This window comes from Patiria miniata, unplaced genomic scaffold, assembly GCF_015706575.1.
Source record: "Patiria miniata isolate m_02_andy unplaced genomic scaffold, ASM1570657v1 HiC_scaffold_14, whole genome shotgun sequence".
Taxonomy (NCBI): domain Eukaryota; kingdom Metazoa; phylum Echinodermata; class Asteroidea; order Valvatida; family Asterinidae; genus Patiria; species Patiria miniata.
Window position 1 is genome coordinate 13947616 of NW_024037052.1, and position 12045 is coordinate 13959660.

Consider the following 12045-nt stretch of genomic DNA (forward strand, 5'->3'; position numbering starts at 1 on the left):
TGCTGATCTAAGCTTATTTCACAATACTAGCCACGGTCAACGTCTACAAGAATTGTCCATGTCAACATGCTGATTTTGCAATAAGGTCACAGACCATTGTAATAACCTTCACTTGTGACTTTGCACTGAAAAAAAAAATACCTATCGTACAGATAATATGATGGGATTCAAGCCTGTGTGTTTTAACACACACATAGATGCTTAAAAGCATCTATAATATAAAACCTCATGCTTTAAACACATGACACAGGATTAATCTTGCAATTATCCACGGCACAGGAGTCTATGCATTTGTAGGTGCTTTGCACCAGTGTCTGTCAGTTTGAGACTGCCCTTTGTTTAATGTCTGAATCCAACGACTGCTATCCAAGAAAACTTAGTGTCTTTTTCAGCTCAGGTTGTGCTTTACTGTGGTAATGTTGGAACCAGGTACCAATTGCTGCAATAGTCGGGTACCAAAGTATTTCTTGGGCCCAAAGGTCTTTTTTTCCATCCGCATATGAATCTGAAAAATTGTGTTTGTATGTACAAAGGTTTTGAGCAGTAACACCCCCCCCCCCAAAAAAAAGGAACCAGGTACCTATCCTTTTTTCGGTTTGGTTTCAGGGAACCTTGGTAGAATTCCAAGCGCCAGTTTCAGCTGATCTTATCTTAGGAATCCTTCGCTGATTGGGCTTGGGTGTCGGCAGCTGCTGGTGCACTCTGTGCACCTGCAACTTCAGATGGTGCATTCTGTGCTCCTGTTACCGATGATGATGCCCCCTGGTCATATGTATCTGCAGCAGTTTGATGTGTGGCAATCTTATAAATATCCTTGGGATAGAATATTTCAAAGGGCTGAGTTGGAAAGGCCACAATGGTGTTGATGATTGCCTTGGCAACTGTAGGAGTTGGTGATGTCATGGTTCCTGGTGCCAGGTACTCCATTGGGGTCAAGACTTTCCTTGCAACCCATTCGCCTGGCCGACTTTCCTCTCTGTCGCACAACAGCACACTGCCAATGACAAATATCAGGAACAATAAGCATGTCTCAAATTGTCCTCCTGCACTGCCCCACCCTTTTCGTTGGGTTCTGGTTATCTTAACCCTGTTGCTTGAAGATAACAATTTGGCACTCACCCTGGTCTGTATATTACCAATCTCTCAAAGCCTAGCTTTCGAGTCTCCTCTTCGACTTGTCCCTGAGAGAAAAATATGAGGGGGGAAATGACAATGTCATCTAAAAAGTGCCACAACTACAGAAGTGATAATGGCCTCTCCCCCTTTAAAATACTCCACTGGTCTTTTCTGCCAACGCTTTACGAAGACTGCCACCTGCCCCAGTACATGCCTGTCACACGCAGGAGAGGCACACTAAGTTATTTACAATGTGACCGGACAGATCCTGGTGATCAATGAAAATGTTTGAATAAAACTTAAAGGGATGTGATCAAATAATGGTGTTTCCAATGTTTAACAAAAAAATCTATTGAAAGGCATACTTGATTCTTTGTGAAACATTTAAGACAAATCACATGAATACAAGGCCCAATTTTTTCAAGGCCCAAGCCAACAAAGGTCTATGATATGCAAACAGATTTGGAAATTAATTATGTAAAACAGACTGTCTTGAGCTCAAGATTCTGACCATGCAGCGGGCGCCTTGTATCGGTCTTTAGCCAAATCGACCAATCAACAAATTGCCAACATTTCTGTTCGAAATGACATCACTGTTCTAAAGTCGACTCCAATTGGTTGGCGCGGGGTCGCATAAAATTTGCATGCTAGGATGTATCAGACGTTCGTTCATGTGGCTCTGCACTTGTGAATGTCTGATCCTCACACACTTGGGCTTTAAACTTCAGGAAAATGTGTGAACAGATTCTGAATTGTTTCTTGTAAACATTCAGTTTTGAAATTTGTAACTGTAACATCCTTGCCAGCATTCTTATCAAAGGCATTGCCTTTCAAGAGGTGCTAATGTAATAAAATCTGCTACATTCTGGTCAGTTTTATAGCCATTTCAGTTTTTATAATCCATCTTATAATCATTTCAGTTCTTTTTAAAATTCTTACTGTGGTCAATGTTGAGGGTGCTGCAGGTAATCTACCTTGATCTTTGGGAAGAAGAAATGACTCTTAGGATTAGCCATCCTAGATGAGACAAGATGATATTGCTGACATCCTGCTGCCTTGGCTAACTGACCAACCTTCATGACGTAATCATGATCAACCGTCTTCTGACTTCCTGTCATGTGATAAATGTAAAAATTGTCATAAATGAACGGAGGAATGGAAGGGTTAGGGTTAGGCTTACTCCAACAGAAAACAGCCAGTCATCAGGTTGGCGCAGTGGTCATATCCTTGCCTTCAACCCCTATGGCCTGGGTTCAATTCCCACCTAGGCCAACATGTGGATCCGGTTTGTTTTCAGTCCTTACCTTATTCTGTGGGGTTTTCCTAGAATATTTTTTTTCTGGGGTATTCACTTTTCCTCCCATCTTTAAAACTGAAAATGTCTTCATTGTTTTCCCTTGGTTTCATTACCAGAAATATATTGTATATACATGTACATGTAACAACTTGGAGATAGGAACAATACTGAGAAAAAGTCAATGTATTTTCTAAATATCTTCCACTGTGGAGAACATAGGCCAAATAACCAAGGGGAAACGTTCTGACCAAGTGACTTTTAAAACCAATTCACCTACAAAACAGTTGAGACACAGCTAACAGGCAGTCAATGTGCAACAACAGTAGCACAAGTTGCTCAAGATCAGTCCCACATCCTTAGCAGGGTCCCTACACAACTGATTCCGATAGGGAGGTGGGAAACCAGTCAGGGCTCGATTTACAAAAAAAAAGTTGCATGCACTGGTGCATGTAGACCAAAAAACCTACATGCACCAAGAAAAACCCACATGCACCATAATTGACTTACACCCGTCTGCTTCTCTGAAGGCATTCTTTCTCTTTGATTTATCAAACTTTCTACAGACAGTACAGTAAATAGCCTTTTTGACTCGATCGTGCTCAAGCATGTCAAGGCAAGCCTAGACCCGTGAACGTGGCGTTGTATACAACGCCACACTGTTGTGGCATTTCGAACATGACGAAATTGATCCGCCATACATAATTTCGTACATATATGTACGAAATTATATATATGTTGAGTACTCACATAGAAAGCTAAAGTTGCCTTCCCGTGTGTTCAGGATGTGTCATTTCGACGAAATTTGCCGTCGATGAAAACCCATACGAACGTAGAAATTGGATTTTAACCTGACAAGTGACACAAGTACCCAGGGTCATTTGCGTGCAAAATTATCGGAGTCCTCCGAACTACCCGTCTGCTTCATGTGGGGCATATGATAAGCGGCGTCCGATTGGCCAATAACGAGACCACGTGATAAACGCAGCTAATAATTTGGAATCAAACTTATGATCGGGACATATGGAATGCCCGGAGAGTAAACAGTAAATATATGCATGAAATGAGTATTTTGGCGGCTAAAAAAGTTACATGCACGTTGTGCATGCTCAGTAAAAAAGCTACGTGCACAAGCAAAAATCTACATGCACTGGTGCATGCGTGCACCCGGGTAAATCGAGCCCTGAAACCAGTCCATCCTGTGTGAGAACTGAATTACTGTCCGTCCGCAGATTATAATTCCAATATATAAGGTACCGGAAATTATTCTGTGACCAAATAAATTTTACGTTGGATGTCCCATTCAATTTGTATTACTACAAAAACAGCACTTTAAATTTTTTCCGGATAAAATTTGAAAACAGCACGGATAGTTCATCTTTAAAGTAGTTGCCGGTCATGTGAGGTGCAAATAAGTGGCTGACCTTTCCAGATTTTCCTTTTGATGTTCCCAATGAACAGATGCCAACACTATGGCCCTTGAACACATCAGCATAATCTTCCAGCTTGTCAAAATCAACAACCTTCTGCTCCTGAAAGTGTAAACAGTTAGCAAAATAACGAGGGGAAGTCTGCAGGGGGACATACAAGAATAACATTTTTTTGTGAGTGTGCTTCTTAGAAGAAACTGAGTGAACTCATTATTTCAAGCATTATTACCTATGCTCACATCATAAGATTATGGTGTCAACATCAGCAGTCTCACTGGGCATGTACAGGGTGGATAAAAAAACCAAACCGAGATATTATTGCTAATTGTAACAGAAGTAGGGCACATGTGAATCAAAGGGAGATATCCTCTGTTGGGGTTGAATCTTCTCTTTAAAATGACACCCTGATCATTTCACCGTTGACTGAGCAGTGACCAATTTTATGAAAGGGTCTATTTAGAGGCTTGTGCCACTTTTCATGATGAAAATCTCCTGCCTTGATTGGCAACCATAGCCTTTCACTCTGTGACAAATGACACCACAAAAACCACAATTAAAAAGTGACGCAAGCCTCTAAATAGACCCTTTCATAAAATTGGTCACTGCTCAGTCAACCGTGAATGTAATGACATGATCAGGGTGTCATTTTAAAGAGGAGATTCAACCCTAACAGATGATATCTCCTTTTGATTCACATGTGCCCTACTTCTGTTCCAATTAGCAATAATATTTCGGTTTCATTTCTTTTTATCCACCCTGTATACCTACGGGCGGCACTAACCCCTGCTGAAAAAAATGATGTTTATTACTCTGGATAGCCATTTAGCCACATAAAAAAAAAATTATTTTAACTTTCCCACCCTTACATGAAACTTCCCCCACCATCAACTCCGTCTGAACCCACCACTCAAACCCCCCCCCCCATCGCCTCCCCCAAATGCACATGATCCTGGTGAGACCAATGTCAATTTCTTTCTGATATCACCATACAAACCATTGCAAATCTTACAACAGAAATTATGTGAGAACGTACCATCTTAAAAGAGTTCATCATCATATTTGACCCGTCTCCTCCCAATTAAGAAAAAGGTTGCGAAAAATCTTGGTACGAGCCAGCTCCTTGACGACTACCTTGCCGACCTCACCGGTAAAACCAACCACAAACGCTGTCTGATTCTTCTCTCTAAATGCATCCATCTTGGCATCCATGTTGCTGGCCATTCTAATGAAAAGAAAATGTAAAAAAGGGTATTTTGATCAAAATATGAAATGACAAAACGATTATCCCGTATGTCTAATTTCGTAATGAGGATTACAGGAACACCTGAGGCCCACGATTACGATTCTCCAATGTTTTCATGAAGCCTAGGCAACACTAATAATTGCATACTAACTGCTAACATCTGCGCAACGAACCAAGCCAATGTCAGTACATTTACAAGCTTATATTTTTATACAACAGTAATAGATTGTGAATTTTTATTGGTCCATCATTGATCATGTGTCATGCCGCAAGTACGCATGTACAGCAATGTACGCCACGCGCCAGTGATGTACCCTACAGGGTACATTACTGTTTTCTTTCCCGCTGTTGAAAATGTCCTTTCCACCGCGTAGTATATGTTTGTGTGACCTCGGGTACGAGGTTGTAGCTACGCTGTCACTATGTAAATCGATGAATGTTTTTACGAGATGTGCCATTGGGGACAGTGAAGCAATATTTCCGCTATGACCACCATTGTTGTTTTCTTCATTTGTCACTGTTCGTCTGCTTTTTGTACTTTTTTTACAGTTGAACTATGCCGATTTTGCCGTAATTTCACCGTAATACTGTCAGCATATGACACAGTTCGCCTCCAATTGAAGAAGAGGTTTTCCTCTCGTTCCAAAGATCAGATCAGAAATTTGATTTTTGAACAGGACAGCATCCATAAGCATGGAAAAATACAGCAAATTATTTTCAAAAAGTTAGCCAATTCTGTACCGCAACAGGAAGAGACCCACAATTACTACCGTGGAATAACAAGACAACTGTTTGCCTGCTGTGACAGGGTCCATGGGTTAAACACCATGGACCCTGCCACAGCAGGCAACAATTGTATACAACTTTTTCAAGGTCAGGCGAGCATATCACTGCCAGCTGGCATTGGCTACAGCTTCATTTGCTTTGTCTCTTTTGGCCGTGCACAGCAAGATGGTAAAAATAGCGAATGTCATGTGACTCGCTCTCGACCAATCAAGATACAGAATCTGTGGGTGAGGTGTTATAAACCTGTATACATGTATGCCGTGTAGCAAGGGATCACATAATTATCATCATACCCTGAGTCATGATGCTGCCCTAGTAGTAACAAACAGTTCAAAGGGGATACAGCTTTTTATCACAGTCCATATTAATTAGTACAGATAATACATTTTTTTTAAATAAAAGTTGGGCACCTAAAATACATATAAGCCTTTTATCACACACAAAAATCATTTTGTACTGTTACCTGTTTACAGTGTCTTCGTTTCCTGTAGGAAGGTGTGCGAGATATCCGATGATCACCGAAATCACTAGGACAATGACTGAAGAACCGTACAGAAGACGACGAAACCACATCACCATGGATACTGCCTCATATCCGATGGTAAAGTGAAGCACTTGGCTGGGCATTCATGTTGATGTAGTGGCTGTTGAATTGAACAGACGAGTATGCTCAATGTACTTTGAACCATGAGTTGACATTTTTGGAACCAGAACTTGCCAATGTGCATGTACATGTATTAGCATGGCTGCAAAAAATCTCACACATCTTATTGAGATTAAAATGAGCAACTGCATACGGTTACGGAGCAAAAGTAAAAACAATTTGTGGGCTTTTTTGCAGTCGAAGATTTCTAATACTGTTATTGTTAAAGTTGCATTCCGGTCCCCTTGCTATTTTGAGTTTAAATGGGGGCAATGTTAGAATCCAACGATTATTAACACTATGTCACGGAATAATGTACATATACCCCCTGACCAAGCTGGCTTTGTACGTATTTTGTGAAAAGGCGGACATTATTACTAGCAAAACATTTTTGGGTCTCGGAGCAGGGGGGGGGGGGTTTCGCATTTTTTTTCTCATGAATTTCAATGGAAAACAAAAAAAATTGACAGAGCTGGGGAGGGTTTGACCCCCCCCCCCCCCCCCCCCTCTGGATCCGCGCCTGACGTCGTAATGGCATAGGGAGTGACGGGATTCCATGACGAAAAAGACTCATTCAAGTGATCATGAATTTGTGAATAGATGAGAAGGCGACGAGGAGATGAGAGGAGGGGTTTTCTAATATTCCTCCGAACTTCCGAAGACAGCTCTTCCGCCTCGTCATAGATGACACGTTAAACCATCACTGCCTCGCCACGGTTGTCGTTCTCATCACCGCTGGGGACCAAGTTCCCTGAGAGATATGGTGCCTCGAACCATGAGATATCGTAGGAGCCATCTTCCATTGCCCATCCATCGTTGGCGACTGTATAGTAAACGATCTTTTGCTCTGTTGCTTTTCCCCACATCCTCGCCACACAAGCAGCTCATTTTGCATGTGGCCTCAGCTCAGCTTGACAAGGTGGAAGGCTGCTACCATCAATGCCTTTTAGCTTGTGTAATGGATGTGCTGCCATTGCTTTCTGTGCGAATGCTTTCTCGAACATTTAAAGTCGGTACTCATTTCTCGGTTGTCGTCATCATTATCGCTGGGGACCAATCAATAAACTTTGTACTTCAAAGCAGCCCATCAGGCAGTATTAATGATATCATCACAATAAAGTTCTCAGTATTGACCATTGTCAACTTTAATGCAAACCTTGTCTGAACTGAAAACTACTACAAAGTTAAGATGCTATAATTATAAACTCTTTCATATTTCCCACATTACGTATGTATTACATCCATTCGTGATTGAGAGGGTACATCAAGGTAATTAGTTGCTCTCAACTTCATGATTGTTTGAAACATTTCGTAAGTGGTGTGTTTCGTTCCTGCGTGGGAGAAAGTACACACTGACGCTCGTTTTATCATTCCACTCCTAATTATCATTAGTTGAATGATAAGTTGAATAATTTGTTCTTATATTGTTCTTATTGGTGCTTCAGGCTTATTGACCCCTGGTGACCTTTGACCATTTCTTATGTATACACTTGAAAATTTCTTAAGTGATAAATTTTGCTCCAGCACAGTGTAAGGTAAACATCGACACTTGTTTTATCCTTGTAATTAGCGCTAATTAAAGACCTTCTTAATTGGACCTTGCACTACATATATCCTGTTCTTAATCATGACTTTTGTGATCCATGATCGGTTGATGTTAAACTGTTGATCTAGACAAAAAAAGTCATGAATGCGCCCCTGGTGACCTTTGACCCTTTTTTAAAGGGAATATACATCATTTGCTTTTGCTCTAATTTTCAGAAATGGATGGAATTGGGGGGTTGGAAATATATAGCAAATATAGTTACACTGACTTTTTTGAGGTTTTGGGTTCGAAAATGCTACGAAAACCAAGAAAAACAATCATTTTCCTGTAGTCTGGTTCCCTGACTCCATATAAGAAGAAACAGAGCAGTTTACATACATTGGGGAATTGTAAGGTCAGGGAACCAGTCTAGCTGGCTTGTACCCGTTCATAGGTGTGTAATCGATTGCAAACAAGTGCGATGGTCAATTGGGGCCAGTATTTGAAAAAAAGCCAGTTTTTTTCCAATGCTGGTCGGCCGACCAGCATTGGAAATTGATACAAAAATACCACTTTTCTTGAAAATGACAGTTTACCAGGTGCCATGATTTTACAGGATGCTTTACACTGTCATTCACTAACAGTCCAGCAAGGTATTTCAAAATGATTTGGTAGTTTTATTTTTTGATGTTTGCAAATGTTGTATTTTTCCTTTAAGTAGGGTAAGTAGGGATGGCACCGCTTGAAACTTTCTTAAGTGGCGGATTTTGCTCCATCAAGGTATAAGAAACACATTGACACTTGTTTTATCCTTGCACTCATAATTATGATTAAAACGTGTAATTAGCGCCAATAAGCTGGCTGCTTAATTGGACTTAGCACCAATTATACTTTTCTTAAGTATGCAAATCCAATTCAGTACACGATAAACTTTCAATCCATGAAGAAAGTTGGTTTGCACTCAAGATTATGATTAGATCGAATTTTTTGGGGGGACTATAAGGGGCTCCCCCCTCCCAACGCACCACTGGCGCAACTTAAGAAATCCCATTTTGCAGTTGTCTCGGTCACTCCTACATATCCCACGCTTCAAACCTTTTGCACTCGAAATTATGATTAACCCTCGCTGGGCTCCCGGACTACTTGATTTGAATCCCATCTGCTGGAGTACAACTACTCTGAACTGGCTATTGTGTGGCCAGGTTAATTGAAATGTTCGGTAACAGGTTTTTGTATGTCATTGTTTCTAATATAAAACTTGTGTCAATTCACACATTGTCTTATAGCAACTGTCCAGTTTGTCCAATGTATTCTGCTGTGAGGCATTGCTGACAGGTGATTGCATAAATCACATTGCTACAAGTACAGCTGAATGATTCTTTGATTGATAAAATAAATTTTAGGCCAAGTAAAAATAAAACATGTCTAGTGCCGACGCTTTTGGAAAAAAAAGGAAGGAGGAGGGGCTTTTATTTTTAATTAAAATATATTTTTTAAATGTCCAGGTGGCCACCAAAAAGCAGCGGGCAGGGACACTATACGTTATTTTATTTTTACTTTACCTTATTTATTATCTTAACTGGATTGCCCATTCAATGGAAGCCACTGGTCTCCCATGGGACCCCGTAAAGAGAAGATGTGGGAGGAAAACTCCAAAAGAATATGAGGAAAACCCACGGAATCAGGTACGGACTGAAAACCCAATCCATATTGGCTCAGACAGGAATCGGACCCACCCAGGAATCGGGCCCACGCAGGAATCAGGCCCACGCAGGAATCGGGTCCACCCAGGAATCGGGCCCACCCAGGAATCGGGCCCACCCAGGAATCGGGCCCACCCAGGAATCGGGCCCACCCAGGAATCGGGCCCACCCAGGAATCGGGCCCACGCAGGAATCGAACCCGGGTCAAATTGGTGGTGGAAGGCGATCATTACAACATTTACACTAATCTAAAAACGTTTTTAACTGGATGTGTGTGCCACAACATGCACAATGATTCAATGCCAATAAGCCAGTGATTGTGTACTTATAGGCACTGTTCCTATAATTTATAAGAAAACAAAAAATGAAATCCACTTTTAAGTTTTGAACTCATTGCTCATGTTGTTGTAAGTAGTTTTTACGAACATGACCAAGGTGAGTTTTCTTACAAAATGTAAATAAATTAGCAACAAATTCTGAATGTGAAAATCGCAAAAAAACCAACATTCTACTTGTCACTCAAGATCTAGTCCTAGTAACTAAGACTCTACAAATCACCTTTTTAACATTTGGACATGGTCTGGCGATAGTAGAGTCCAAGGATCATCTCTGTATCGCGTGTACCATTAATCAGTTGCAATCATACCCCCCAATCAAAATTTTCAGATTTCACCACAAAATAGTCCTGAAACTGTCTCATGCGCCCCCTGTAGGCTTTTGTGGGTATTTAAAATTCTAAACATTTGGCGCATTATTGCCAGGCGCCAAAAAGTTACTTAAAAAATAATGGAAAATTCAGGTCGCTCGCACCATATGCATAACGCTAGTCAAGACGAGAAGCTGGCCAAAACCCCGAAGTGTGTGATGCACTGTGCACGTGCGGCGCGCGGCCAACAGACCTCGTTTTTACGGTCGAAAATTTTAGGGAAACACACTGCACTGTATCACTCCAAATACGAGTAGTGCGATCTCAAAATGAACTCTTGAACAAGGAAAATACATGCACAGACAAGCTATTCTGTGAATTAACTTGCAAAAATGTTCTTTCTCCATCGGTGTTTTCTTGGCATTTTTACCATGTCGAATCCGACCAGTTGACAGTGCACGTGCCTGCAATGCATAGCCATGCTAGCGCTATCGATCGCATAGCCGTGCACAGACCAGTTACCGCATTTTAATCATGTCTTCTAAATTGGCCCCTGCGCGGCACGGCGGGAACCAGTCGTTGCTGCATTGAGCTAGGTTTACGCACGTGATTATAGTCACCGTGACATCGAATTGCGAAGTACAGTAGTTATATCGCGAAGCAAATTTGTAAAACCAATGGAGGTTTCTTTTGAAAAAAATAGCAAATGTAAGTAAGAAAACAAATAAATACAAGCATTTTTTTTACGCAAAAGGGTTATTGAAAGGTATTTTGTGAAGACAGAAAAGACAACAGGTTTTTATTTTTATTTAATCAATCATTATTATTATATTTTTTTTTCGGAATTGCCGATAAATTTTTTAGAGTCGCAGCCAAAGAATAGGGTCGGTCGGGTAACCGGAAGCAGAAGTATAATTTTTTTTTGGCCCAAATTACAAATTCATGATGATGTATTGCACTATCACTGGGTAGTGCATTGTCGATGTCACGCTCACCACAGACTTGCAATTATCATTGTCAAAAATGACCCCCCAGACCGTCTGCTGCCGAGCTGATGTGTTCATACAAAATGTGCTCTGAAAACACATTTTTCATGACATTTATTGGCATTTACAGAGCTTCCTGGATGAGTCTTCAATAAAATCACAAGGTAAGGAGAACATCGATGTGTTTGGCGGCAGATAAGTGGCACCTGAGTACGGAATTTATTCCTTGGAAAAAAAATGTTGCAACCTGACGCCACTTGTTTCTTCATATAAAAAGATACATCATCTCAATGAAGGTCAGTGTTGCAAAATGATAAGACATGTACATGATGAATCTGGGACTGAGAAACATTTCCAATTTTGTTAGGAAATACACATTTTTTTTTACTCTCCATAGACTGTGTACACAACCGCTGAAGTGGCGTCGGGTTGCAAAACAACATTTTTTCCCATTCCTTTCGTTTACACCGAGCACGTGCGTTTGTTTACATCTGAGGCGCCCTCAACGTCAAGAAAGCAAACATGGCGGCGGCGGCGGCGGTCTGTCCACATCATCATCATACATTAGTAAAAGTACCAGGCAGTACCAACAATTGTTTACCAACCTGTGGCGGGGTATTCTGCAACTACTCGGAGTTCTCCTCAACATGGTGAAGGTCACATTGTGAAGGTA

General features: G+C 41.1%; 1 pseudogene; it reads right to left on the bottom strand.

Moving 5' to 3' along the window:
* Positions 1–490: 490 nt before the first annotated feature.
* LOC119721816 lies at positions 491–12045 on the bottom strand (annotated as a pseudogene).